The sequence below is a fragment of the Lampris incognitus genome, chromosome 20, assembly GCF_029633865.1.
Source record: "Lampris incognitus isolate fLamInc1 chromosome 20, fLamInc1.hap2, whole genome shotgun sequence".
Taxonomy (NCBI): Eukaryota; Metazoa; Chordata; class Actinopteri; order Lampriformes; family Lampridae; genus Lampris; species Lampris incognitus.
The window spans coordinates 36,478,282-36,505,628 of NC_079230.1; positions in this window are offsets into that span (position 1 = coordinate 36,478,282).

The window sequence follows — 27,347 nt, forward strand, 5'->3', positions numbered from 1 at the left end:
ACATGTGTGCAAACACTCAGAGCCTTAAGATAGGGGTTTCACCAATGTGTTTTTTGGTGAGAAACCTTCTATTTCAAGGTTCTGTGCATTGTCAGACAAGTACAATATGTATTTATCGTGTTTCTGATGAAATCCCTCCTTTTAATGCATTTTCTCACAGAAAACGAGTCTCTCGCCATGGGAACATGGCTTTTTTGAAAAAGCATATTCTCGTCGAGAAATCGTGTTTTAAGCAACAAAAACGACTCCCGGCCTTATTTAGTTCACATTTTTGCTTTTGGTAAGCTAGCCCATATTCATAACGCACTAAACCTTTTTATCGCGTTAAACGCCTTTTCTCGACGACAAAAGCACAATTTCATCAAAAACGAACAAAACAAGAAAAATGAATCTATTCAACAAGTCTACAACACGTCCTTAAGAGTTACACGATTTCACCCAATGTCAATGTGTAAGTTCTCCAGTTCTGATCATTTTTTAGGTTGTTGGTAGCTTGGTCCAATGTCAAAACACAGTGAAATCTTTTTATGGCTTTAAACGCGTTTTCTCCTCGAGAGAAACATGATTTCACTAAGAACGTTATAGTTTAAACATGCCTGTTGTACATGTGCGCAAAAACACAGAGCCTTAAGATTGGGGTTTCACCCATGGGTTTTTTGGTGAGAAACCTTCTATTTCAAGGTTCTGTGCGTTTTCAGACAAGTACAATATGTATTTATAGTGTTTCTGATGAAATCCCTCCTTTTAATGCATTTTCTCACAGAAAACGAGTCTCTCCCCATGGGAACATGGCTTTTTTGAAAAAGCATATTCTCGTCGAGAAATCGTGTTTTAAGCAACAAAAACGACTCCCGGCCTTATTTAGTTCACATTTGTACTTTTGGTAAGCTAGCCCGTATTCATAACGCACTAAACCTTTTTATCGCGTTAAACGCCTTTTCTCGACGACAAAAGCACAATTTCATCAAAAACGAACAAAACAAGAAAAATGAATCTATTCAACAAGTCTACAACACGTCCTTAAGAGTTACACGATTTCACCCAATGTCAATGTGTAAGTTCTCCAGTTCTGATCATTTTTTAGGTTGTTGGTAGCTTGGTCCAATGTCAAAACACAGTGAAATCTTTTTATGGCTTTAAACGCGTTTTCTCCTCGAGAGAAACATGATTTCACTAAAAACGTTATAGTTTAAACATGCCTGTTGTACATGTGCGCAAACACACAGAGCCTTAAGATTGGGGTTTCACCCATGGGTTTTTTGGTGAGAAACCTTCTATTTCAAAGTTCTGTGCGTTTTCAGACAAGTACAATATGTATTTATAGTGTTTCTGATGAAATCCCTCCTTTTAATGCATTTTCTCACAGAAAACGAGTCTCTCCCCATGGGAACATGGCTTTTTTGAAAAAGCATATTCTCGTCGAGAAATCGTGTTTTAAGCAACAAAAACGACTCCCGGCCTTATTTAGTTCACATTTGTACTTTTGGTAAGCTAGCCCGTATTCATAACGCACTAAACCTTTTTATCGCGTTAAACGCCTTTTCTCGACGACAAAAGCACAATTTCATCAAAAACGAACAAAACAAGAAAAATGAATCTATTCAACAAGTCTACAACACGTCCTTAAGAGTTACACGATTTCACCCAATGTCAATGTGTAATTTCTCCAGTTCTGATCATTTTTTAGGTTGTTGGTAGCTTGGTCCAATGTCAAAACACAGTGAAATCTTTTTATGGCTTTAAACGCGTTTTCTCCTCGAGAGAAACATGATTTCACTAAAAACGTTATAGTTTAAACATGCCTGTTGTACATGTGCGCAAACACACAGAGCCTTAAGATTGGGGTTTCACCCATGGGTTTTTTGGTGAGAAACCTTCTATTTCAAGGTTCTGTGCGTTTTCAGACAAGTACAATATGTATTTATAGTGTTTCTGATGAAATCCCTCCTTTTAATGCATTTTCTCACAGAAAACGAGTCTCTCGCCATGGGAACATGGCTTTTTTGAAAAAGCATATTCTCGTCGAGAAATCGTGTTTTAAGCAACAAAAACGACTCCCGGCCTTATTTAGTTCACATTTTTGCTTTTGGTAAGCTAGCCCGTATTCATAACGCACTAAACCTTTCTATCGCGTTAAACGCCTTTTCTCGACGACAAAAGCACAATTTCATCAAAAACGAACAAAACAAGAAAAATGAATCTATTCAACAAGTCTACAACACGTCCTTAAGAGTTACACGATTTCACCCAATGTCAATGTGTAATTTCTCCAGTTCTGATCATTTTTTAGGTTGTTGGTAGCTTGGTCCAATGTCAAAACACAGTGAAATCTTTTTATGGCTTTAAACGCGTTTTCTCCTCGAGAGAAACATGATTTCACTAAAAACGTTATAGTTTAAACATGCCTGTTGTACATGTGCGCAAACACACAGAGCCTTAAGATTGGGGTTTCACCCATGGGTTTTTTGGTGAGAAACCTTCTATTTCAAGGTTCTGTGCGTTTTCAGACAAGTACAATATGTATTTATCGTGTTTCTGATGAAATCCCTCCTTTTAATGCATTTTCTCACAGAAAACGAGTCTCTCGCCATGGGAACATGGCTTTTTTGAAAAAGCATATTCTCGTCGAGAAATCGTGTTTTAAGCAACAAAAACGACTCCCGGCCTTATTTAGTTCACATTTTTGCTTTTGGTAAGCTAGCCCGTATTCATAACGCACTAAACCTTTTTATCGCGTTAAACGCCTTTTCTCGACGACAAAAGCACAATTTCATCAAAAACGAACAAAACAAGAAAAATGAATCTATTCAACAAGTCTACAACACGTCCTTAAGAGTTACACGATTTCACCCAATGTCAATGTGTAATTTCTCCAGTTCTGATCATTTTTTAGGTTGTTGGTAGCTTGGTCCAATGTCAAAACACAGTGAAATCTTTTTATGGCTTTAAACGCGTTTTCTCCTCGAGAGAAACATGATTTCACTAAAAACGTTATAGTTTAAACATGCCTGTTGTACATGTGCGCAAACACACAGAGCCTTAAGATTGGGGTTTCACCCATGGGTTTTTTGGTGAGAAACCTTCTATTTCAAGGTTCTGTGCGTTTTCAGACAAGTACAATATGTATTTATCGTGTTTCTGATGAAATCCCTCCTTTTAATGCATTTTCTCACAGAAAACGAGTCTCTCGCCATGGGAACATGGCTTTTTTGAAAAAGCATATTCTCGTCGAGAAATCGTGTTTTAAGCAACAAAAACGACTCCCGGCCTTATTTAGTTCACATTTTTGCTTTTGGTAAGCTAGCCCGTATTCATAACGCACTAAACCTTTTTATCGCGTTAAACGCCTTTTCTCGACGACAAAAGCACAATTTCATCAAAAACGAACAAAACAAGAAAAATGAATCTATTCAACAAGTCTACAACACGTCCTTAAGAGTTACACGATTTCACCCAATGTCAATGTGTAATTTCTCCAGTTCTGATCATTTTTTAGGTTGTTGGTAGCTTGGTCCAATGTCAAAACACAGTGAAATCTTTTTATGGCTTTAAACGCGTTTTCTCCTCGAGAGAAACATGATTTCACTAAAAACGTTATAGTTTAAACATGCCTGTTGTACATGTGTGCAAACACTCAGAGCCTTAAGATAGGGGTTTCACCAATGTGTTTTTTGGTTAGAAACCTTCTATTTCAAGGTTCTGTGCGTTTTCAGACAAGTACAATATGTATTTATAGTGTTTCTGATGAAATCCCTCCTTTTAATGCATTTTCTCACAGAAAACGAGTCTCTCGCCATGGGAACATGGCTTTTTTGAAAAAGCATATTCTGGTCGAGAAATCGTGTTTTAAGCAACAAAAACGACTCCCGGCCTTATTTAGTTCACATTTGTACTTTTGGTAAGCTAGCCCGTATTCATAACGCACTAAACCTTTTTATCGCGTTAAACGCCTTTTCTCGACGACAAAAGCACAATTTCATCAAAAACGAACAAAACAAGAAAAATGAATCTATTCAACAAGTCTACACGTCCTTAAGAGTTACACGATTTCACCCAATGTCAATGTGTAATTTCTCCAGTTCTGATCATTTTTTAGGTTGTTGGCAGCTTGGTCCAATGTCAAAACACAGTGAAATCTTTTTATGGCTTTAAACGCGTTTTCTCCTCGAGAGAAACATGATTTCACTAAAAACGTTATAGTTTAAACGTGCCTGTTGTACATGTGTGCAAACACTCAGAGCCTTAAGATAGGGGTTTCACCAATGTGTTTTTTGGTTAGAAACCTTCTATTTCAAGGTTCTGTGCGTTTTCAGACAAGTACAATATGTATTTATAGTGTTTCTGATGAAATCCCTCCTTTTAATGCATTTTCTCACAGAAAACGAGTCTCTCGCCATGGGAACATGGCTTTTTTGAAAAAGCATATTCTGGTCGAGAAATCGTGTTTTAAGCAACAAAAACGACTCCCGGCCTTATTTAGTTCACATTTGTACTTTTGGTAAGCTAGCCCGTATTCATAACGCACTAAACCTTTTTATCGCGTTAAACGCCTTTTCTCGACGACAAAAGCACAATTTCATCAAAAACGAACAAAACAAGAAAAATGAATCTATTCAACAAGTCTACACGTCCTTAAGAGTTACACGATTTCACCCAATGTCAATGTGTAATTTCTCCAGTTCTGATCATTTTTTAGGTTGTTGGCAGCTTGGTCCAATGTCAAAACACAGTGAAATCTTTTTATGGCTTTAAACGCGTTTTCTCCTCGAGAGAAACATGATTTCACTAAAAACGTTATAGTTTAAACGTGCCTGTTGTACATGTGTGCAAACACTCAGAGCCTTAAGATAGGGGTTTCACCAATGTGTTTTTTGGTGAGAAACCTTCTATTTCAAGGTTCTGTGCATTGTCAGACAAGTACAATATGTATTTATCGTGTTTCTGATGAAATCCCTCCTTTTAATGCATTTTCTCACAGAAAACGAGTCTCTCGCCATGGGAACATGGCTTTTTTGAAAAAGCATATTCTCGTCGAGAAATCGTGTTTTAAGCAACAAAAACGACTCCCGGCCTTATTTAGTTCACATTTTTGCTTTTGGTAAGCTAGCCCATATTCATAACGCACTAAACCTTTTTATCGCGTTAAACGCCTTTTCTCGACGACAAAAGCACAATTTCATCAAAAACGAACAAAACAAGAAAAATGAATCTATTCAACAAGTCTACAACACGTCCTTAAGAGTTACACGATTTCACCCAATGTCCATGTGTAAGTTCTCCAGTTCTGATCATTTTTTAGGTTGTTGGTAGCTTGGTCCAATGTCAAAACACAGTGAAATCTTTTTATGGCTTTAAACGCGTTTTCTCCTCGAGAGAAACATGATTTCACTAAAAACGTTATAGTTTAAACATGCCTGTTGTACATGTGCGCAAACACACAGAGCCTTAAGATTGGGGTTTCACCCATGGGTTTTTTGGTGAGAAACCTTCTATTTCAAGGTTCTGTGCGTTTTCAGACAAGTACAATATGTATTTATAGTGTTTCTGATGAAATCCCTCCTTTTAATGCATTTTCTCACAGAAAACGAGTCTCTCGCCATGGGAACATGGCTTTTTTGAAAAAGCATATTCTCGTCGAGAAATCGTGTTTTAAGCAACAAAAACGACTCCCGGCCTTATTTAGTTCACATTTTTGCTTTTGGTAAGCTAGCCCGTATTCATAACGCACTAAACCTTTCTATCGCGTTAAACGCCTTTTCTCGACGACAAAAGCACAATTTCATCAAAAACGAACAAAACAAGAAAAATGAATCTATTCAACAAGTCTACAACACGTCCTTAAGAGTTACACGATTTCACCCAATGTCAATGTGTAATTTCTCCAGTTCTGATCATTTTTTAGGTTGTTGGTAGCTTGGTCCAATGTCAAAACACAGTGAAATCTTTTTATGGCTTTAAACGCGTTTTCTCCTCGAGAGAAACATGATTTCACTAAAAACGTTATAGTTTAAACATGCCTGTTGTACATGTGCGCAAACACACAGAGCCTTAAGATTGGGGTTTCACCATGGGTTTTTTGGTGAGAAACCTTCTATTTCAAGGTTCTGTGCGTTTTCAGACAAGTACAATATGTATTTATAGTGTTTCTGATGAAATCCCTCCTTTTAATGCATTTTCTCACAGAAAACGAGTCTCTCCCCATGGGAACATGGCTTTTTTGAAAAAGCATATTCTCGTCGAGAAATCGTGTTTTAAGCAACAAAAACGACTCCCGGCCTTATTTAGTTCACATTTGTACTTTTGGTAAGCTAGCCCGTATTCATAACGCACTAAACCTTTTTATCGCGTTAAACGCCTTTTCTCGACGACAAAAGCACAATTTCATCAAAAACGAACAAAACAAGAAAAATGAATCTATTCAACAAGTCTACAACACGTCCTTAAGAGTTACACGATTTCACCCAATGTCCATGTGTAATTTCTCCAGTTCTGATCATTTTTTAGGTTGTTGGTAGCTTGGTCCAATGTCAAAACACAGTGAAATCTTTTTATGGCTTTAAACGCGTTTTCTCCTCGAGAGAAACATGATTTCACTAAAAACGTTATAGTTTAAACATGCCTGTTGTACATGTGCGCAAACACACAGAGCCTTAAGATTGGGGTTTCACCCATGGGTTTTTTGGTGAGAAACCTTCTATTTCAAAGTTCTGTGCGTTTTCAGACAAGTACAATATGTATTTATAGTGTTTCTGATGAAATCCCTCCTTTTAATGCATTTTCTCACAGAAAACGAGTCTCTCCCCATGGGAACATGGCTTTTTTGAAAAAGCATATTCTCGTCGAGAAATCGTGTTTTAAGCAACAAAAACGACTCCCGGCCTTATTTAGTTCACATTTGTACTTTTGGTAAGCTAGCCCGTATTCATAACGCACTAAACCTTTTTATCGCGTTAAACGCCTTTTCTCGACGACAAAAGCACAATTTCATCAAAAACGAACAAAACAAGAAAAATGAATCTATTCAACAAGTCTACAACACGTCCTTAAGAGTTACACGATTTCACCCAATGTCAATGTGTAATTTCTCCAGTTCTGATCATTTTTTAGGTTGTTGGTAGCTTGGTCCAATGTCAAAACACAGTGAAATCTTTTTATGGCTTTAAACGCGTTTTCTCCTCGAGAGAAACATGATTTCACTAAAAACGTTATAGTTTAAACATGCCTGTTGTACATGTGTGCAAACACTCAGAGCCTTAAGATAGGGGTTTCACCAATGTGTTTTTTGGTTAGAAACCTTCTATTTCAAGGTTCTGTGCGTTTTCAGACAAGTACAATATGTATTTATAGTGTTTCTGATGAAATCCCTCCTTTTAATGCATTTTCTCACAGAAAACGAGTCTCTCGCCATGGGAACATGGCTTTTTTGAAAAAGCATATTCTCGTCGAGAAATCGTGTTTTAAGCAACAAAAACGACTCCCGGCCTTATTTAGTTCACATTTGTACTTTTGGTAAGCTAGCCCGTATTCATAACGCACTAAACCTTTTTATCGCGTTAAACGCCTTTTCTCGACGAGAAAAGCACAATTTCATCAAAAACAAACAAAACAAGAAAAATGAATCTATTCAACAAGTCTGCAACACGTCCTTAAGAGTTACATGATTTCACCCAATGTCAATGTGTAATTTCTCCAGTTCTGATCATTTTTTAGGTTGTTGGTAGCTTGGTCAATGCCAAAACACAGTGAGATCTTTTTATGGCTTTAAACGCGTTTTCTCCTCGAGAGAAACATGATTTCACTAAAAACATTATAGTTTAAACATGCCTGTTTGTACATGTGTGCAAACACTCAGAGCCTTAAGATAGGGGTTTCACCAATGTGTTTTTTGGTGAGAAACCTTCTATTTCAAGGTTCTGTGCGTTGTCAGACAAGTACAATATGTATTTATCGTGTTTCTGATGAAATCCCTCCTTTTAATGCATTTTCTCACAGAAAACGAGTCTCTCGCCATGGGAACATGGCTTTTTTGAAAAGCATATTCTCGTCGAGAAATCGTGTTTTAAGCAACAAAAACGACTCCCGGCCTTATTTAGTTCACATTTTTGCTTTTGGTAAGCTAGCCCATATTCATAACGCACTAAACCTTTTTATCGCGTTAAACGCCTTTTCTCGACGACAAAAGCACAATTTCATCAAAAACGAACAAAACAAGAAAAATGAATCTATTCAACAAGTCTACAACACGTCCTTAAGAGTTACACGATTTCACCCAATGTCAATGTGTAAGTTCTCCAGTTCTGATCATTTTTTAGGTTGTTGGTAGCTTGGTCCAATGTCAAAACACAGTGAAATCTTTTTATGGCTTTAAACGCGTTTTCTCCTCGAGAGAAACATGATTTCACTAAGAACGTTATAGTTTAAACATGCCTGTTGTACATGTGCGCAAACACACAGAGCCTTAAGATTGGGGTTTCACCCATGGGTTTTTTGGTGAGAAACCTTCTATTTCAAGGTTCTGTGCGTTTTCAGACAAGTACAATATGTATTTATAGTGTTTCTGATGAAATCCCTCCTTTTAATGCATTTTCTCACAGAAAACGAGTCTCTCCCCATGGGAACATGGCTTTTTTGAAAAAGCATATTCTCGTCGAGAAATCGTGTTTTAAGCAACAAAAACGACTCCCGGCCTTATTTAGTTCACATTTGTACTTTTGGTAAGCTAGCCCGTATTCATAACGCACTAAACCTTTTTATCGCGTTAAACGCCTTTTCTCGACGACAAAAGCACAATTTCATCAAAAACGAACAAAACAAGAAAAATGAATCTATTCAACAAGTCTACAACACGTCCTTAAGAGTTACACGATTTCACCCAATGTCAATGTGTAATTTCTCCAGTTCTGATCATTTTTTAGGTTGTTGGTAGCTTGGTCCAATGTCAAAACACAGTGAAATCTTTTTATGGCTTTAAACGCGTTTTCTCCTCGAGAGAAACATGATTTCACTAAAAACGTTATAGTTTAAACATGCCTGTTGTACATGTGTGCAAACACTCAGAGCCTTAAGATAGGGGTTTCACCAATGTGTTTTTTGGTTAGAAACCTTCTATTTCAAGGTTCTGTGCGTTTTCAGACAAGTACAATATGTATTTATAGTGTTTCTGATGAAATCCCTCCTTTTAATGCATTTTCTCACAGAAAACGAGTCTCTCGCCATGGGAACATGGCTTTTTTGAAAAAGCATATTCTGGTCGAGAAATCGTGTTTTAAGCAACAAAAACGACTCCCGGCCTTATTTAGTTCACATTTGTACTTTTGGTAAGCTAGCCCGTATTCATAACGCACTAAACCTTTTTATCGCGTTAAACGCCTTTTCTCGACGACAAAAGCACAATTTCATCAAAAACGAACAAAACAAGAAAAATGAATCTATTCAACAAGTCTACACGTCCTTAAGAGTTACACGATTTCACCCAATGTCAATGTGTAATTTCTCCAGTTCTGATCATTTTTTAGGTTGTTGGTAGCTTGGTCCAATGTCAAAACACAGTGAAATATTTTTATGGCTTTAAACGCGTTTTCTCCTCGAGAAAAAACATGATTTCACTAAAAACGTTATAGTTTAAACGTGCCTGTTGTACATGTGTGCAAACACTCAGAGCCTTAAGATAGGGGTTTCACCAATGTGTTTTTTGGTGAGAAACCTTCTATTTCAAGGTTCTGTGCGTTGTCAGACAAGTACAATATGTATTTATCGTGTTTCTGATGAAATCCCTCCTTTTAATGCATTTTCTCACAGAAAACGAGTCTCTCGCCATGGGAACATGGCTTTTTTGAAAAGCATATTCTCGTCGAGAAATCGTGTTTTAAGCAACAAAAACGACTCCCGGCCTTATTTAGTTCACATTTTTGCTTTTGGTAAGCTAGCCCATATTCATAACGCACTAAACCTTTTTATCGCGTTAAACGCCTTTTCTCGACGACAAAAGCACAATTTCATCAAAAACGAACAAAACAAGAAAAATGAATCTATTCAACAAGTCTACAACACGTCCTTAAGAGTTACACGATTTCACCCAATGTCAATGTGTAAGTTCTCCAGTTCTGATCATTTTTTAGGTTGTTGGTAGCTTGGTCCAATGTCAAAACACAGTGAAATCTTTTTATGGCTTTAAACGCGTTTTCTCCTCGAGAGAAACATGATTTCACTAAGAACGTTATAGTTTAAACATGCCTGTTGTACATGTGCGCAAACACACAGAGCCTTAAGATTGGGGTTTCACCCATGGGTTTTTTGGTGAGAAACCTTCTATTTCAAGGTTCTGTGCGTTTTCAGACAAGTACAATATGTATTTATAGTGTTTCTGATGAAATCCCTCCTTTTAATGCATTTTCTCACAGAAAACGAGTCTCTCCCCATGGGAACATGGCTTTTTTGAAAAAGCATATTCTCGTCGAGAAATCGTGTTTTAAGCAACAAAAACGACTCCCGGCCTTATTTAGTTCACATTTGTACTTTTGGTAAGCTAGCCCGTATTCATAACGCACTAAACCTTTTTATCGCGTTAAACGCCTTTTCTCGACGACAAAAGCACAATTTCATCAAAAACGAACAAAACAAGAAAAATGAATCTATTCAACAAGTCTACAACACGTCCTTAAGAGTTACACGATTTCACCCAATGTCAATGTGTAAGTTCTCCAGTTCTGATCATTTTTTAGGTTGTTGGTAGCTTGGTCCAATGTCAAAACACAGTGAAATCTTTTTATGGCTTTAAACGCGTTTTCTCCTCGAGAGAAACATGATTTCACTAAAAACGTTATAGTTTAAACATGCCTGTTGTACATGTGCGCAAACACACAGAGCCTTAAGATATAGGGGTTTCACCCATGGGTTTTTTGGTGAGAAACCTTCTATTTCAAAGTTCTGTGCGTTTTCAGACAAGTACAATATGTATTTATCGTGTTTCTGATGAAATCCCTCCTTTTAATGCATTTTCTCACAGAAAACGAGTCTCTCGCCATGGGAACATGGCTTTTTTGAAAAAGCATATTCTCGTCGAGAAATCGTGTTTTAAGCAACAAAAACGACTCCCGGCCTTATTTAGTTCACATTTTTGCTTTTGGTAAGCTAGCCCATATTCATAACGCACTAAACCTTTTTATCGCGTTAAACGCCTTTTCTCGACGACAAAAGCACAATTTCATCAAAAACGAACAAAACAAGAAAAATGAATCTATTCAACAAGTCTACAACACGTCCTTAAGAGTTACACGATTTCACCCAAGGTCCATGTGTAAGTTCTCCAGTTCTGATCATTTTTTAGGTTGTTGGTAGCTTGGTCCAATGTCAAAACACAGTGAAATCTTTTTATGGCTTTAAACGCGTTTTCTCCTCGAGAGAAACATGATTTCACTAAAAACGTTATAGTTTAAACATGCCTGTTGTACATGTGCGCAAACACACAGAGCCTTAAGATTGGGGTTTCACCATGGGTTTTTTGGTGAGAAACCTTCTATTTCAAGGTTCTGTGCGTTTTCAGACAAGTACAATATGTATTTATAGTGTTTCTGATGAAATCCCTCCTTTTAATGCATTTTCTCACAGAAAACGAGTCTCTCCCCATGGGAACATGGCTTTTTTGAAAAAGCATATTCTCGTCGAGAAATCGTGTTTTAAGCAACAAAAACGACTCCCGGCCTTATTTAGTTCACATTTGTACTTTTGGTAAGCTAGCCCGTATTCATAACGCACTAAACCTTTTTATCGCGTTAAACGCCTTTTCTCGACGACAAAAGCACAATTTCATCAAAAACGAACAAAACAAGAAAAATGAATCTATTCAACAAGTCTACAACACGTCCTTAAGAGTTACACGATTTCACCCAATGTTCATGTGTAATTTCTCCAGTTCTGATCATTTTTTAGGTTGTTGGTAGCTTGGTCCAATGTCAAAACACAGTGAAATCTTTTTATGGCTTTAAACGCGTTTTCTCCTCGAGAGAAACATGATTTCACTAAAAACGTTATAGTTTAAACATGCCTGTTGTACATGTGCGCAAACACACAGAGCCTTAAGATTGGGGTTTCACCCATGGGTTTTTTGGTGAGAAACCTTCTATTTCAAAGTTCTGTGCGTTTTCAGACAAGTACAATATGTATTTATAGTGTTTCTGATGAAATCCCTCCTTTTAATGCATTTTCTCACAGAAAACGAGTCTCTCCCCATGGGAACATGGCTTTTTTGAAAAAGCATATTCTCGTCGAGAAATCGTGTTTTAAGCAACAAAAACGACTCCCGGCCTTATTTAGTTCACATTTGTACTTTTGGTAAGCTAGCCCGTATTCATAACGCACTAAACCTTTTTATCGCGTTAAACGCCTTTTCTCGACGACAAAAGCACAATTTCATCAAAAACGAACAAAACAAGAAAAATGAATCTATTCAACAAGTCTACAACACGTCCTTAAGAGTTACACGATTTCACCCAATGTCAATGTGTAATTTCTCCAGTTCTGATCATTTTTTAGGTTGTTGGTAGCTTGGTCCAATGTCAAAACACAGTGAAATCTTTTTATGGCTTTAAACGCGTTTTCTCCTCGAGAGAAACATGATTTCACTAAAAACGTTATAGTTTAAACATGCCTGTTGTACATGTGTGCAAACACTCAGAGCCTTAAGATAGGGGTTTCACCAATGTGTTTTTTGGTGAGAAACATTCTATTTCAAGGTTCTGTGCGTTTTCAGACAAGTACAATATGTATTTATCGTGTTTCTGATGAAATCCCTCCTTTTAATGCATTTTCTCACAGAAAACGAGTCTCTCGCCATGGGAACATGGCTTTTTTGAAAAAGCATATTCTCGTCGAGAAATCGTGTTTTAAGCAACAAAAACGACTCCCGGCCTTATTTAGTTCACATTTTTGCTTTTGGTAAGCTAGCCCATATTCATAACGCACTAAACCTTTTTATCGCGTTAAACGCCTTTTCTCGACGACAAAAGCACAATTTCATCAAAAACGAACAAAACAAGAAAAATGAATCTATTCAACAAGTCTACAACACGTCCTTAAGAGTTACACGATTTCACCCAATGTCAATGTGTAAGTTCTCCAGTTCTGATCATTTTTTAGGTTGTTGGTAGCTTGGTCCAATGTCAAAACACAGTGAAATCTTTTTATGGCTTTAAACGCGTTTTCTCCTCGAGAGAAACATGATTTCACTAAGAACGTTATAGTTTAAACATGCCTGTTGTACATGTGCGCAAACACACAGAGCCTTAAGATTGGGGTTTCACCCATGTGTTTTTTGGTGAGAAACCTTCTATTTCAAGGTTCTGTGCGTTTTCAGACAAGTACAATATGTATTTATAGTGTTTCTGATGAAATCCCTCCTTTTAATGCATTTTCTCACAGAAAACGAGTCTCTCCCCATGGGAACATGGCTTTTTTGAAAAAGCATATTCTCGTCGAGAAATCGTGTTTTAAGCAACAAAAACGACTCCCGGCCTTATTTAATTCACATTTGTACTTTTGGTAAGCTAGCCCGTATTCATAACGCACTAAACCTTTTTATCGCGTTAAACGCCTTTTCTCGACGACAAAAGCACAATTTCATCAAAAACGAACAAAACAAGAAAAATGAATCTATTCAACAAGTCTACAACACGTCCTTAAGAGTTACACGATTTCACCCAATGTCAATGTGTAATTTCTCCAGTTCTGATCATTTTTTAGGTTGTTGGTAGCTTGGTCCAATGTCAAAACACAGTGAAATCTTTTTATGGCTTTAAACGCGTTTTCTCCTCGAGAGAAACATGATTTCACTAAAAACGTTATAGTTTAAACATGCCTGTTGTACATGTGTGCAAACACTCAGAGCCTTAAGATAGGGGTTTCACCAATGTGTTTTTTGGTGAGAAACATTCTATTTCAAGGTTCTGTGCGTTTTCAGACAAGTACAATATGTATTTATCGTGTTTCTGATGAAATCCCTCCTTTTAATGCATTTTCTCACAGAAAACGAGTCTCTCGCCATGGGAACATGGCTTTTTTGAAAAAGCATATTCTCGTCGAGAAATCGTGTTTTAAGCAACAAAAACGACTCCCGGCCTTATTTAGTTCACATTTTTGCTTTTGGTAAGCTAGCCCATATTCATAACGCACTAAACCTTTTTATCGCGTTAAACGCCTTTTCTCGACGACAAAAGCACAATTTCATCAAAAACGAACAAAACAAGAAAAATGAATCTATTCAACAAGTCTACAACACGTCCTTAAGAGTTACACGATTTCACCCAATGTCAATGTGTAAGTTCTCCAGTTCTGATCATTTTTTAGGTTGTTGGTAGCTTGGTCCAATGTCAAAACACAGTGAAATCTTTTTATGGCTTTAAACGCGTTTTCTCCTCGAGAGAAACATGATTTCACTAAGAACGTTATAGTTTAAACATGCCTGTTGTACATGTGCGCAAACACACAGAGCCTTAAGATTGGGGTTTCACCCATGTGTTTTTTGGTGAGAAACCTTCTATTTCAAGGTTCTGTGCGTTTTCAGACAAGTACAATATGTATTTATAGTGTTTCTGATGAAATCCCTCCTTTTAATGCATTTTCTCACAGAAAACGAGTCTCTCCCCATGGGAACATGGCTTTTTTGAAAAAGCATATTCTCGTCGAGAAATCGTGTTTTAAGCAACAAAAACGACTCCCGGCCTTATTTAGTTCACATTTGTACTTTTGGTAAGCTAGCCCGTATTCATAACGCACTAAACCTTTTTATCGCGTTAAACGCCTTTTCTCGACGAGAAAAGCACAATTTCATCAAAAACGAACAAAACAAGAAAAATGAATCTATTCAACAAGTCTACAACACGTCCTTAAGAGTTACACGATTTCACCCAATGTCAATGTGTAATTTCTCCAGTTCTGATCATTTTTTAGGTTGTTGGTAGCTTGGTCCAATGTCAAAACACAGTGAAATCTTTTTATGGCTTTAAACGCGTTTTCTCCTCGAGAGAAACATGATTTCACTAAAAACGTTATAGTTTAAACATGCCTGTTGTACATGTGCGCAAACACACAGAGCCTTAAGATTGGGGTTTCACCCATGGGTTTTTTGGTGAGAAACCTTCTATTTCAAAGTTCTGTGCGTTTTCAGACAAGTACAATATGTATTTATAGTGTTTCTGATGAAATCCCTCCTTTTAATGCATTTTCTCACAGAAAACGAGTCTCTCCCCATGGGAACATGGCTTTTTTGAAAAAGCATATTCTCGTCGAGAAATCGTGTTTTAAGCAACAAAAACGACTCCCGGCCTTATTTAGTTCACATTTGTACTTTTGGTAAGCTAGCCCGTATTCATAACGCACTAAACCTTTTTATCGCGTTAAACGCCTTTTCTCGACGACAAAAGCACAATTTCATCAAAAACGAACAAAACAAGAAAAATGAATCTATTCAACAAGTCTACAACACGTCCTTAAGAGTTACACGATTTCACCCAATGTCAATGTGTAATTTCTCCAGTTCTGATCATTTTTTAGGTTGTTGGTAGCTTGGTCCAATGTCAAAACACAGTGAAATCTTTTTATGGCTTTAAACGCGTTTTCTCCTCGAGAGAAACATGATTTCACTAAAAACGTTATAGTTTAAACATGCCTGTTGTACATGTGTGCAAACACTCAGAGCCTTAAGATAGGGGTTTCACCAATGTGTTTTTTGGTGAGAAACCTTCTATTTCAAGGTTCTGTGCGTTTTCAGACAAGTACAATATGTATTTATAGTGTTTCTGATGAAATCCCTCCTTTTAATGCATTTTCTCACAGAAAACGAGTCTCTCGCCATGGGAACATGGCTTTTTTGAAAAAGCATATTCTCGTCGAGAAATCGTGTTTTAAGCAACAAAAACGACTCCCGGCCTTATTTAGTTCACATTTGTACTTTTGGTAAGCTAGCCCGTATTCATAACGCACTAAACCTTTTTATCGCGTTAAACGCCTTTTCTCGACGACAAAAGCACAATTTCATCAAAAACGAACAAAACAAGAAAAATGAATCTATTCAACAAGTCTACACGTCCTTAAGAGTTACACGATTTCACCCAATGTCAATGTGTAATTTCTCCAGTTCTGATCATTTTTTAGGTTGTTGGTAGCTTGGTCCAATGTCAAAACACAGTGAAATCTTTTTATGGCTTTAAACGCGTTTTCTCCTCGAGAGAAACATGATTTCACTAAAAACGTTATAGTTTAAACGTGCCTGTTGTACATGTGTGCAAACACTCAGAGCCTTAAGATAGGGGTTTCACCATGGGTTTTTTGGTGAGAAACCTTCTATTTCAAGGTTCTGTGCATTGTCAGACAAGTACAATATGTATTTATCGTGTTTCTGATGAAATCCCTCCTTTTAATGCATTTTCTCACAGAAAACGAGTCTCTCGCCATGGGAACATGGCTTTTTTGAAAAAGCATATTCTCGTCGAGAAATCGTGTTTTAAGCAACAAAAACGACTCCCGGCCTTATTTAGTTCACATTTTTGCTTTTGGTAAGCTAGCCCATATTCATAACGCACTAAACCTTTTTATCGCGTTAAACGCCTTTTCTCGACGACAAAAGCACAATTTCATCAAAAACGAACAAAACAAGAAAAATGAATCTATTCAACAAGTCTACAACACGTCCTTAAGAGTTACACGATTTCACCCAATGTCCATGTGTAAGTTCTCCAGTTCTGATCATTTTTTAGGTTGTTGGTAGCTTGGTCCAATGTCAAAACACAGTGAAATCTTTTTATGGCTTTAAACGCGTTTTCTCCTCGAGAGAAACATGATTTCACTAAAAACGTTATAGTTTAAACATGCCTGTTGTACATGTGCGCAAACACACAGAGCCTTAAGATTGGGGTTTCACCCATGTGTTTTTTGGTGAGAAACCTTCTATTTCAAGGTTCTGTGCGTTTTCAGACAAGTACAATATGTATTTATAGTGTTTCTGATGAAATCCCTCCTTTTAATGCATTTTCTCACAGAAAACGAGTCTCTCCACATGGGAACATGGCTTTTTTGAAAAAGCATATTCTCGTCGAGAAATCGTGTTTTAAGCAACAAAAACGACTCCCGGCCTTATTTAGTTCACATTTGTACTTTTGGTAAGCTAGCCCGTATTCATAACGCACTAAACCTTTTTATTGCGTTAAACGCCTTTTCTCGACGACAAAAGCACAATTTCATCAAAAACGAACAAAACAAGAAAAATGAATCTATTCAACAAGTCTACAACACGTCCTTAAGAGTTACACGATTTCACCCAATGTCAATGTGTAATTTCTCCAGTTCTGATCATTTTTTAGGTTGTTGGTAGCTTGGTCCAATGTCAAAACACAGTGAAATCTTTTTATGGCTTTAAACGCGTTTTCTCCTCGAGAGAAACATGATTTCACTAAAAACGTTATAGTTTAAACATGCCTGTTGTACATGTGCGCAAACACACAGAGCCTTAAGATTGGGGTTTCACCCATGGGTTTTTTGGTGAGAAACCTTCTATTTCAAAGTTCTGTGCGTTTTCAGACAAGTACAATATGTATTTATAGTGTTTCTGATGAAATCCCTCCTTTTAATGCATTTTCTCACAGAAAACGAGTCTCTCCCCATGGGAACATGGCTTTTTTGAAAAAGCATATTCTCGTCGAGAAATCGTGTTTTAAGCAACAAAAACGACTCCCGGCCTTATTTAGTTCACATTTGTACTTTTGGTAAGCTAGCCCGTATTCATAACGCACTAAACCTTTTTATCGCGTTAAACGCCTTTTCTCGACGACAAAAGCACAATTTCATCAAAAACGAACAAAACAAGAAAAATGAATCTATTCAACAAGTCTACAACACGTCCTTAAGAGTTACACGATTTCACCCAATGTCAATGTGTAATTTCTCCAGTTCTGATCATTTTTTAGGTTGTTGGTAGCTTGGTCCAATGTCAAAACACAGTGAAATCTTTTTATGGCTTTAAACGCGTTTTCTCCTCGAGAGAAACATGATTTCACTAAAAACGTTATAGTTTAAACGTGCCTGTTTGTACATGTGTGCAAACACTCAGAGCCTTAAGATAGGGGTTTCACCATGGGTTTTTTGGTGAGAAACCTTCTATTTCAAGGTTCTGTGCATTGTCAGACAAGTACAATATGTATTTATCGTGTTTCTGATGAAATCCCTCCTTTTAATGCATTTTCTCACAGAAAACGAGTCTCTCGCCATGGGAACATGGCTTTTTTGAAAAAGCATATTCTCGTCGAGAAATCGTGTTTTAAGCAACAAAAACGACTCCCGGCCTTATTTAGTTCACATTTTTGCTTTTGGTAAGCTAGCCCATATTCATAACGCACTAAACCTTTTTATCGCGTTAAACGCCTTTTCTCGACGACAAAAGCACAATTTCATCAAAAACGAACAAAACAAGAAAAATGAATCTATTCAACAAGTCTACAACACGTCCTTAAGAGTTACACGATTTCACCCAATGTCCATGTGTAAGTTCTCCAGTTCTGATCATTTTTTAGGTTGTTGGTAGCTTGGTCCAATGTCAAAACACAGTGAAATCTTTTTATGGCTTTAAACGCGTTTTCTCCTCGAGAGAAACATGATTTCACTAAAAACGTTATAGTTTAAACATGCCTGTTGTACATGTGCGCAAACACACAGAGCCTTAAGATTGGGGTTTCACCCATGTGTTTTTTGGTGAGAAACCTTCTATTTCAAGGTTCTGTGCGTTTTCAGACAAGTACAATATGTATTTATAGTGTTTCTGATGAAATCCCTCCTTTTAATGCATTTTCTCACAGAAAACGAGTCTCTCCCCATGGGAACATGGCTTTTTTGAAAAAGCATATTCTCGTCGAGAAATCGTGTTTTAAGCAACAAAAACGACTCCCGGCCTTATTTAGTTCACATTTGTACTTTTGGTAAGCTAGCCCGTATTCATAACGCACTAAACCTTTTTATCGCGTTAAACGCCTTTTCTCGACGACAAAAGCACAATTTCATCAAAAACGAACAAAACAAGAAAAATGAATCTATTCAACAAGTCTACAACACGTCCTTAAGAGTTACACGATTTCACCCAATGTCAATGTGTAATTTCTCCAGTTCTGATCATTTTTTAGGTTGTTGGTAGCTTGGTCCAATGTCAAAACACAGTGAAATCTTTTTATGGCTTTAAACGCGTTTTCTCCTCGAGAGAAACATGATTTCACTAAAAACGTTATAGTTTAAACATGCCTGTTGTACATGTGCGCAAATACACAGAGCCTTAAGATTGGGGTTTCACCCATGGGTTTTTTGGTGAGAAACCTTCTATTTCAAGGTTCTGTGCGTTTTCAGACAAGTACAATATGTATTTATAGTGTTTCTGATGAAATCCCTCCTTTTAATGCATTTTCTCACAGAAAACGAGTCTCTCCCCATGGGAACATGGCTTTTTTGAAAAAGCATATTCTCGTCGAGAAATCGTGTTTTAAGCAACAAAAACGACTCCCGGCCTTATTTAGTTCACATGTGTACTTTTGGTAAGCTAGCCCGTATTCATAACGCACTAAACCTTTTTATCGCGTTAAACGCCTTTTCTCGACGACAAAAGCACAATTTCATCAAAAACGAACAAAACAAGAAAAATGAATCTATTCAACAAGTCTACAACACGTCCTTAAGAGTTACACGATTTCACCCAATGTCCATGTGTAAGTTCTCCAGTTCTGATCATTTTTTAGGTTGTTGGTAGCTTGGTCCAATGTCAAAACACAGTGAAATCTTTTTATGGCTTTAAACGCGTTTTCTCCTCGAGAGAAACATGATTTCACTAAAAACGTTATAGTTTAAACATGCCTGTTGTACATGTGTGCAAACACTCAGAGCCTTAAGATAGGGGTTTCACCAATGTGTTTTTTGGTGAGAAACCTTCTATTTCAAGGTTCTGTGCGTTTTCAGACAAGTACAATATGTATTTATAGTGTTTCAGATGAAATCCCTCCTTTTAATGCATTTTCTCACAGAAAACGAGTCTCTCGCCATGGGAACATGGCTTTTTTGAAAAAGCATATTCTCGTCGAGAAATCGTGTTTTAAGCAACAAAAACGACTCCCGGCCTTATTTAGTTCACATTTGTACTTTTGGTAAGCTAGCCCGTATTCATAACGCACTAAACCTTTTTATCGCGTTAAACGCCTTTTCTCGACGACAAAAGCACAATTTCATCAAAAACGAACAAAACAAGAAAAATGAATCTATTCAACAAGTCTACACGTCCTTAAGAGTTACACGATTTCACCCAATGTCAATGTGTAATTTCTCCAGTTCTGATCATTTTTTAGGTTGTTGGTAGCTTGGTCCAATGTCAAAACACAGTGAAATCTTTTTATGGCTTTAAACGCGTTTTCTCCTCGAGAGAAACATGATTTCACTAAAAACGTTATAGTTTAAACGTGCCTGTTGTACATGTGTGCAAACACTCAGAGCCTTAAGATAGGGGTTTCACCATGGGTTTTTTGGTGAGAAACCTTCTATTTCAAGGTTCTGTGCATTGTCAGACAAGTACAATATGTATTTATCGTGTTTCTGATGAAATCCCTCCTTTTAATGCATTTTCTCACAGAAAACGAGTCTCTCGCCATGGGAACATGGCTTTTTTGAAAAAGCATATTCTCGTCGAGAAATCGTGTTTTAAGCAACAAAAACGACTCCCGGCCTTATTTAGTTCACATTTTTGCTTTTGGTAAGCTAGCCCATATTCATAACGCACTAAACCTTTTTATCGCGTTAAACGCCTTTTCTCGACGACAAAAGCACAATTTCATCAAAAACGAACAAAACAAGAAAAATGAATCTATTCAACAAGTCTACAACACGTCCTTAAGAGTTACACGATTTCACCCAATGTCCATGTGTAAGTTCTCCAGTTCTGATCATTTTTTAGGTTGTTGGTAGCTTGGTCCAATGTCAAAACACAGTGAAATCTTTTTATGGCTTTAAACGCGTTTTCTCCTCGAGAGAAACACGATTTCACTAAAAACGTTATAGTTTAAACATGCCTGTTGTACATGTGCGCAAACACACAGCGCCTTAAGATTGGGGTTTCACCCATGTGTTTTTTGGTGAGAAACCTTCTATTTCAAGGTTCTGTGCGTTTTCAGACAAGTACAATATGTATTTATAGTGTTTCTGATGAAATCCCTCCTTTTAATGCATTTTCTCACAGAAAACGAGTCTCTCCCCATGGGAACATGGCTTTTTTGAAAAAGCATATTCTCGTCGAGAAATCGTGTTTTAAGCAACAAAAACGACTCCCGGCCTTATTTAGTTCACATTTGTACTTTTGGTAAGCTAGCCCGTATTCATAACGCACTAAACCTTTTTATCGCGTTAAACGCCTTTTCTCGACGACAAAAGCACAATTTCATCAAAAACGAACAAAACAAGAAAAATGAATCTATTCAACAAGTCTACAACACGTCCTTAAGAGTTACACGATTTCACCCAATGTCAATGTGTAATTTCTCCAGTTCTGATCATTTTTTAGGTTGTTGGTAGCTTGGTCCAATGTCAAAACACAGTGAAATCTTTTTATGGCTTTAAACGCGTTTTCTCCTCGAGAGAAACATGATTTCACTAAAAACGTTATAGTTTAAACATGCCTGTTGTACATGTGTGCAAACACTCAGAGCCTTAAGATAGGGGTTTCACCAATGTGTTTTTTGGTGAGAAACCTTCTATTTCAAGGTTCTGTGCGTTTTCAGACAAGTACAATATGTATTTATAGTGTTTCTGATGAAATCCCTCCTTTTAATGCATTTTCTCACAGAAAACGAGTCTCTCGCCATGGGAACATGGCTTTTTTGAAAAAGCATATTCTCGTCGAGAAATCGTGTTTTAAGCAACAAAAACGACTCCCGGCCTTATTTAGTTCACATTTGTACTTTTGGTAAGCTAGCCCGTATTCATAACGCACTAAACCTTTTTATCGCGTTAAACGCCTTTTCTCGACGACAAAAGCACAATTTCATCAAAAACGAACAAAACAAGAAAAATGAATCTATTCAACAAGTCTACACGTCCTTAAGAGTTACACGATTTCACCCAATGTCAATGTGTAATTTCTCCAGTTCTGATCATTTTTTAGGTTGTTGGTAGCTTGGTCCAATGTCAAAACACAGTGAAATCTTTTTATGGCTTTAAACGCGTTTTCTCCTCGAGAGAAACATGATTTCACTAAAAACGTTATAGTTTAAACGTGCCTGTTGTACATGTGTGCAAACACTCAGAGCCTTAAGATAGGGGTTTCACCATGGGTTTTTTGGTGAGAAACCTTCTATTTCAAGGTTCTGTGCATTGTCAGACAAGTACAATATGTATTTATCGTGTTTCTGATGAAATCCCTCCTTTTAATGCATTTTCTCACAGAAAACGAGTCTCTCGCCATGGGAACATGGCTTTTTTGAAAAAGCATATTCTCGTCGAGAAATCGTGTTTTAAGCAACAAAAACGACTCCCGGCCTTATTTAGTTCACATTTTTGCTTTTGGTAAGCTAGCCCATATTCATAACGCACTAAACCTTTTTATCGCGTTAAACGCCTTTTCTCGACGACAAAAGCACAATTTCATCAAAAACGAACAAAACAAGAAAAATGAATCTATTCAACAAGTCTACAACACGTCCTTAAGAGTTACACGATTTCACCCAATGTCCATGTGTAAGTTCTCCAGTTCTGATCATTTTTTAGGTTGTTGGTAGCTTGGTCCAATGTCAAAACACAGTGAAATCTTTTTATGGCTTTAAACGCGTTTTCTCCTCGAGAGAAACATGATTTCACTAAAAACGTTATAGTTTAAACATGCCTGTTGTACATGTGCGCAAACACACAGAGCCTTAAGATTGGGGTTTCACCCATGTGTTTTTTGGTGAGAAACCTTCTATTTCAAGGTTCTGTGCGTTTTCAGACAAGTACAATATGTATTTATAGTGTTTCTGATGAAATCCCTCCTTTTAATGCATTTTCTCACAGAAAACGAGTCTCTCCCCATGGGAACATGGCTTTTTTGAAAAAGCATATTCTCGTCGAGAAATCGTGTTTTAAGCAACAAAAACGACTCCCGGCCTTATTTAGTTCACATTTGTACTTTTGGTAAGCTAGCCCGTATTCATAACGCACTAAACCTTTTTATCGCGTTAAACGCCTTTTCTCGACGACAAAAGCACAATTTCATCAAAAACGAACAAAACAAGAAAAATGAATCTATTCAACAAGTCTACACGTCCTTAAGAGTTACACGATTTCACCCAATGTCAATGTGTAATTTCTCCAGTTCTGATCATTTTTTAGGTTGTTGGTAGCTTGGTCCAATGTCAAAACACAGTGAAATCTTTTTATGGCTTTAAACGCGTTTTCTCCTCGAGAGAAACATGATTTCACTAAAAACGTTATAGTTTAAACGTGCCTGTTGTACATGTGTGCAAACACTCAGAGCCTTAAGATAGGGGTTTCACCATGGGTTTTTTGGTGAGAAACCTTCTATTTCAAGGTTCTGTGCATTGTCAGACAAGTACAATATGTATTTATCGTGTTTCTGATGAAATCCCTCCTTTTAATGCATTTTCTCACAGAAAACGAGTCTCTCGCCATGGGAACATGGCTTTTTTGAAAAAGCATATTCTCGTCGAGAAATCGTGTTTTAAGCAACAAAAACGACTCCCGGCCTTATTTAGTTCACATTTTTGCTTTTGGTAAGCTAGCCCATATTCATAACGCACTAAACCTTTTTATCGCGTTAAACGCCTTTTCTCGACGACAAAAGCACAATTTCATCAAAAACGAACAAAACAAGAAAAATGAATCTATTCAACAAGTCTACAACACGTCCTTAAGAGTTACACGATTTCACCCAATGTCCATGTGTAAGTTCTCCAGTTCTGATCATTTTTTAGGTTGTTGGTAGCTTGGTCCAATGTCAAAACACAGTGAAATCTTTTTATGGCTTTAAACGCGTTTTCTCCTCGAGAGAAACATGATTTCACTAAAAACGTTATAGTTTAAACATGCCTGTTGTACATGTGCGCAAACACACAGAGCCTTAAGATTGGGGTTTCACCCATGTGTTTTTTGGTGAGAAACCTTCTATTTCAAGGTTCTGTGCGTTTTCAGACAAGTACAATATGTATTTATAGTGTTTTTGATGAAATCCCTCCTTTTAATGCATTTTCTCACAGAAAACGAGTCTCTCCCCATGGGAACATGGCTTTTTTGAAAAAGCATATTCTCGTCGAGAAATCGTGTTTTAAGCAACAAAAACGACTCCCGGCCTTATTTAGTTCACATTTGTACTTTTGGTAAGCTAGCCCGTATTCATAACGCACTAAACCTTTTTATCGCGTTAAACGCCTTTTCTCGACGACAAAAGCACAATTTCATCAAAAACGAACAAAACAAGAAAAATGAATCTATTCAACAAGTCTACAACACGTCCTTAAGAGTTACACGATTTCACCCAATGTCAATGTGTAATTTCTCCAGTTCTGATCATTTTTTAGGTTGTTGGTAGCTTGGTCCAATGTCAAAACACAGTGAAATCTTTTTATGGCTTTAAACGCGTTTTCTCCTCGAGAGAAACATGATTTCACTAAAAACGTTATAGTTTAAACATGCCTGTTGTACATGTGTGCAAACACTCAGAGCCTTAAGATAGGGGTTTCACCAATGTGTTTTTTGGTGAGAAACCTTCTATTTCAAGGTTCTGTGCGTTTTCAGACAAGTACAATATGTATTTATAGTGTTTCTGATGAAATCCCTCCTTTTAATGCATTTTCTCACAGAAAACGAGTCTCTCGCCATGGGAACATGGCTTTTTTGAAAAAGCATATTCTCGTCGAGAAATCGTGTTTTAAGCAACAAAAACGACTCCCGGCCTTATTTAGTTCACATTTGTACTTTTGGTAAGCTAGCCCGTATTCATAACGCACTAAACCTTTTTATCGCGTTAAACGCCTTTTCTCGACGACAAAAGCACAATTTCATCAAAAACGAACAAAACAAGAAAAATGAATCTATTCAACAAGTCTACACGTCCTTAAGAGTTACACGATTTCACCCAATGTCAATGTGTAATTTCTCCAGTTCTGATCATTTTTTAGGTTGTTGGTAGCTTGGTCCAATGTCAAAACACAGTGAAATCTTTTTATGGCTTTAAACGCGTTTTCTCCTCGAGAGAAACATGATTTCACTAAAAACGTTATAGTTTAAACGTGCCTGTTGTACATGTGTGCAAACACTCAGAGCCTTAAGATAGGGGTTTCACCATGGGTTTTTTGGTGAGAAACCTTCTATTTCAAGGTTCTGTGCATTGTCAGACAAGTACAATATGTATTTATCGTGTTTCTGATGAAATCCCTCCTTTTAATGCATTTTCTCACAGAAAACGAGTCTCTCGCCATGGGAACATGGCTTTTTTGAAAAAGCATATTCTCGTCGAGAAATCGTGTTTTAAGCAACAAAAACGACTCCCGGCCTTATTTAGTTCACATTTTTGCTTTTGGTAAGCTAGCCCATATTCATAACGCACTAAACCTTTTTATCGCGTTAAACGCCTTTTCTCGACGACAAAAGCACAATTTCATCAAAAACGAACAAAACAAGAAAAATGAATCTATTCAACAAGTCTACAACACGTCCTTAAGAGTTACACGATTTCACCCAATGTCCATGTGTAAGTTCTCCAGTTCTGATCATTTTTTAGGTTGTTGGTAGCTTGGTCCAATGTCAAAACACAGTGAAATCTTTTTATGGCTTTAAACGCGTTTTCTCCTCGAGAGAAACATGATTTCACTAAAAACGTTATAGTTTAAACATGCCTGTTGTACATGTGCGCAAACACACAGAGCCTTAAGATTGGGGTTTCACCCATGTGTTTTTTGGTGAGAAACCTTCTATTTCAAGGTTCTGTGCGTTTTCAGACAAGTACAATATGTATTTATAGTGTTTCTGATGAAATCCCTCCTTTTAATGCATTTTCTCACAGAAAACGAGTCTCTCCCCATGGGAACATGGCTTTTTTGAAAAAGCATATTCTCGTCGAGAAATCGTGTTTTAAGCAACAAAAACGACTCCCGGCCTTATTTAGTTCACATTTGTACTTTTGGTAAGCTAGCCCGTATTCATAACGCACTAAACCTTTTTATCGCGTTAAACGCCTTTTCTCGACGACAAAAGCACAATTTCATCAAAAACGAACAAAACAAGAAAAATGAATCTATTCAACAAGTCTACAACACGTCCTTAAGAGTTACACGATTTCACCCAATGTCAATGTGTAATTTCTCCAGTTCTGATCATTTTTTAGGTTGTTGGTAGCTTGGTCCAATGTCAAAACACAGTGAAATCTTTTTATGGCTTTAAACGCGTTTTCTCCTCGAGAGAAACATGATTTCACTAAAAACGTTATAGTTTAAACATGCCTGTTGTACATGTGTGCAAACACTCAGAGCCTTAAGATAGGGGTTTCACCAATGTGTTTTTTGGTGAGAAACCTTCTATTTCAAGGTTCTGTGCGTTTTCAGACAAGTACAATATGTATTTATAGTGTTTCTGATGAAATCCCTCCTTTTAATGCATTTTCTCACAGAAAACGAGTCTCTCGCCATGGGAACATGGCTTTTTTGAAAAAGCATATTCTGGTCGAGAAATCGTGTTTTAAGCAACAAAAACGACTCCCGGCCTTATTTAGTTCACATTTGTACTTTTGGTAAGCTAGCCCGTATTCATAACGCACTAAACCTTTTTATCGCGTTAAACGCCTTTTCTCGACGACAAAAGCACAATTTCATCAAAAACGAACAAAACAAGAAAAATGAATCTATTCAACAAGTCTACACGTCCTTAAGAGTTACACGATTTCACCCAATGTCAATGTGTAATTTCTCCAGTTCTGATCATTTTTTAGGTTGTTGGTAGCTTGGTCCAATGTCAAAACACAGTGAAATCTTTTTATGGCTTTAAACGCGTTTTCTCCTCGAGAGAAACATGATTTCACTAAAAACGTTATAGTTTAAACATGCCTGTTGTACATGTGTGCAAACACTCAGAGCCTTAAGATAGGGGTTTCACCAATGTGTTTTTTGGTGAGAAACCTTCTATTTCAAGGTTCTGTGCGTTTTCAGACAAGTACAATATGTATTTATAGTGTTTCTGATGAAATCCCTCCTTTTAATGCATTTTCTCACAGAAAACGAGTCTCTCCCCATGGGAACATGGCTTTTTTGAAAAAGCATATTCTCGTCGAGAAATCGTGTTTTAAGCAACAAAAACGA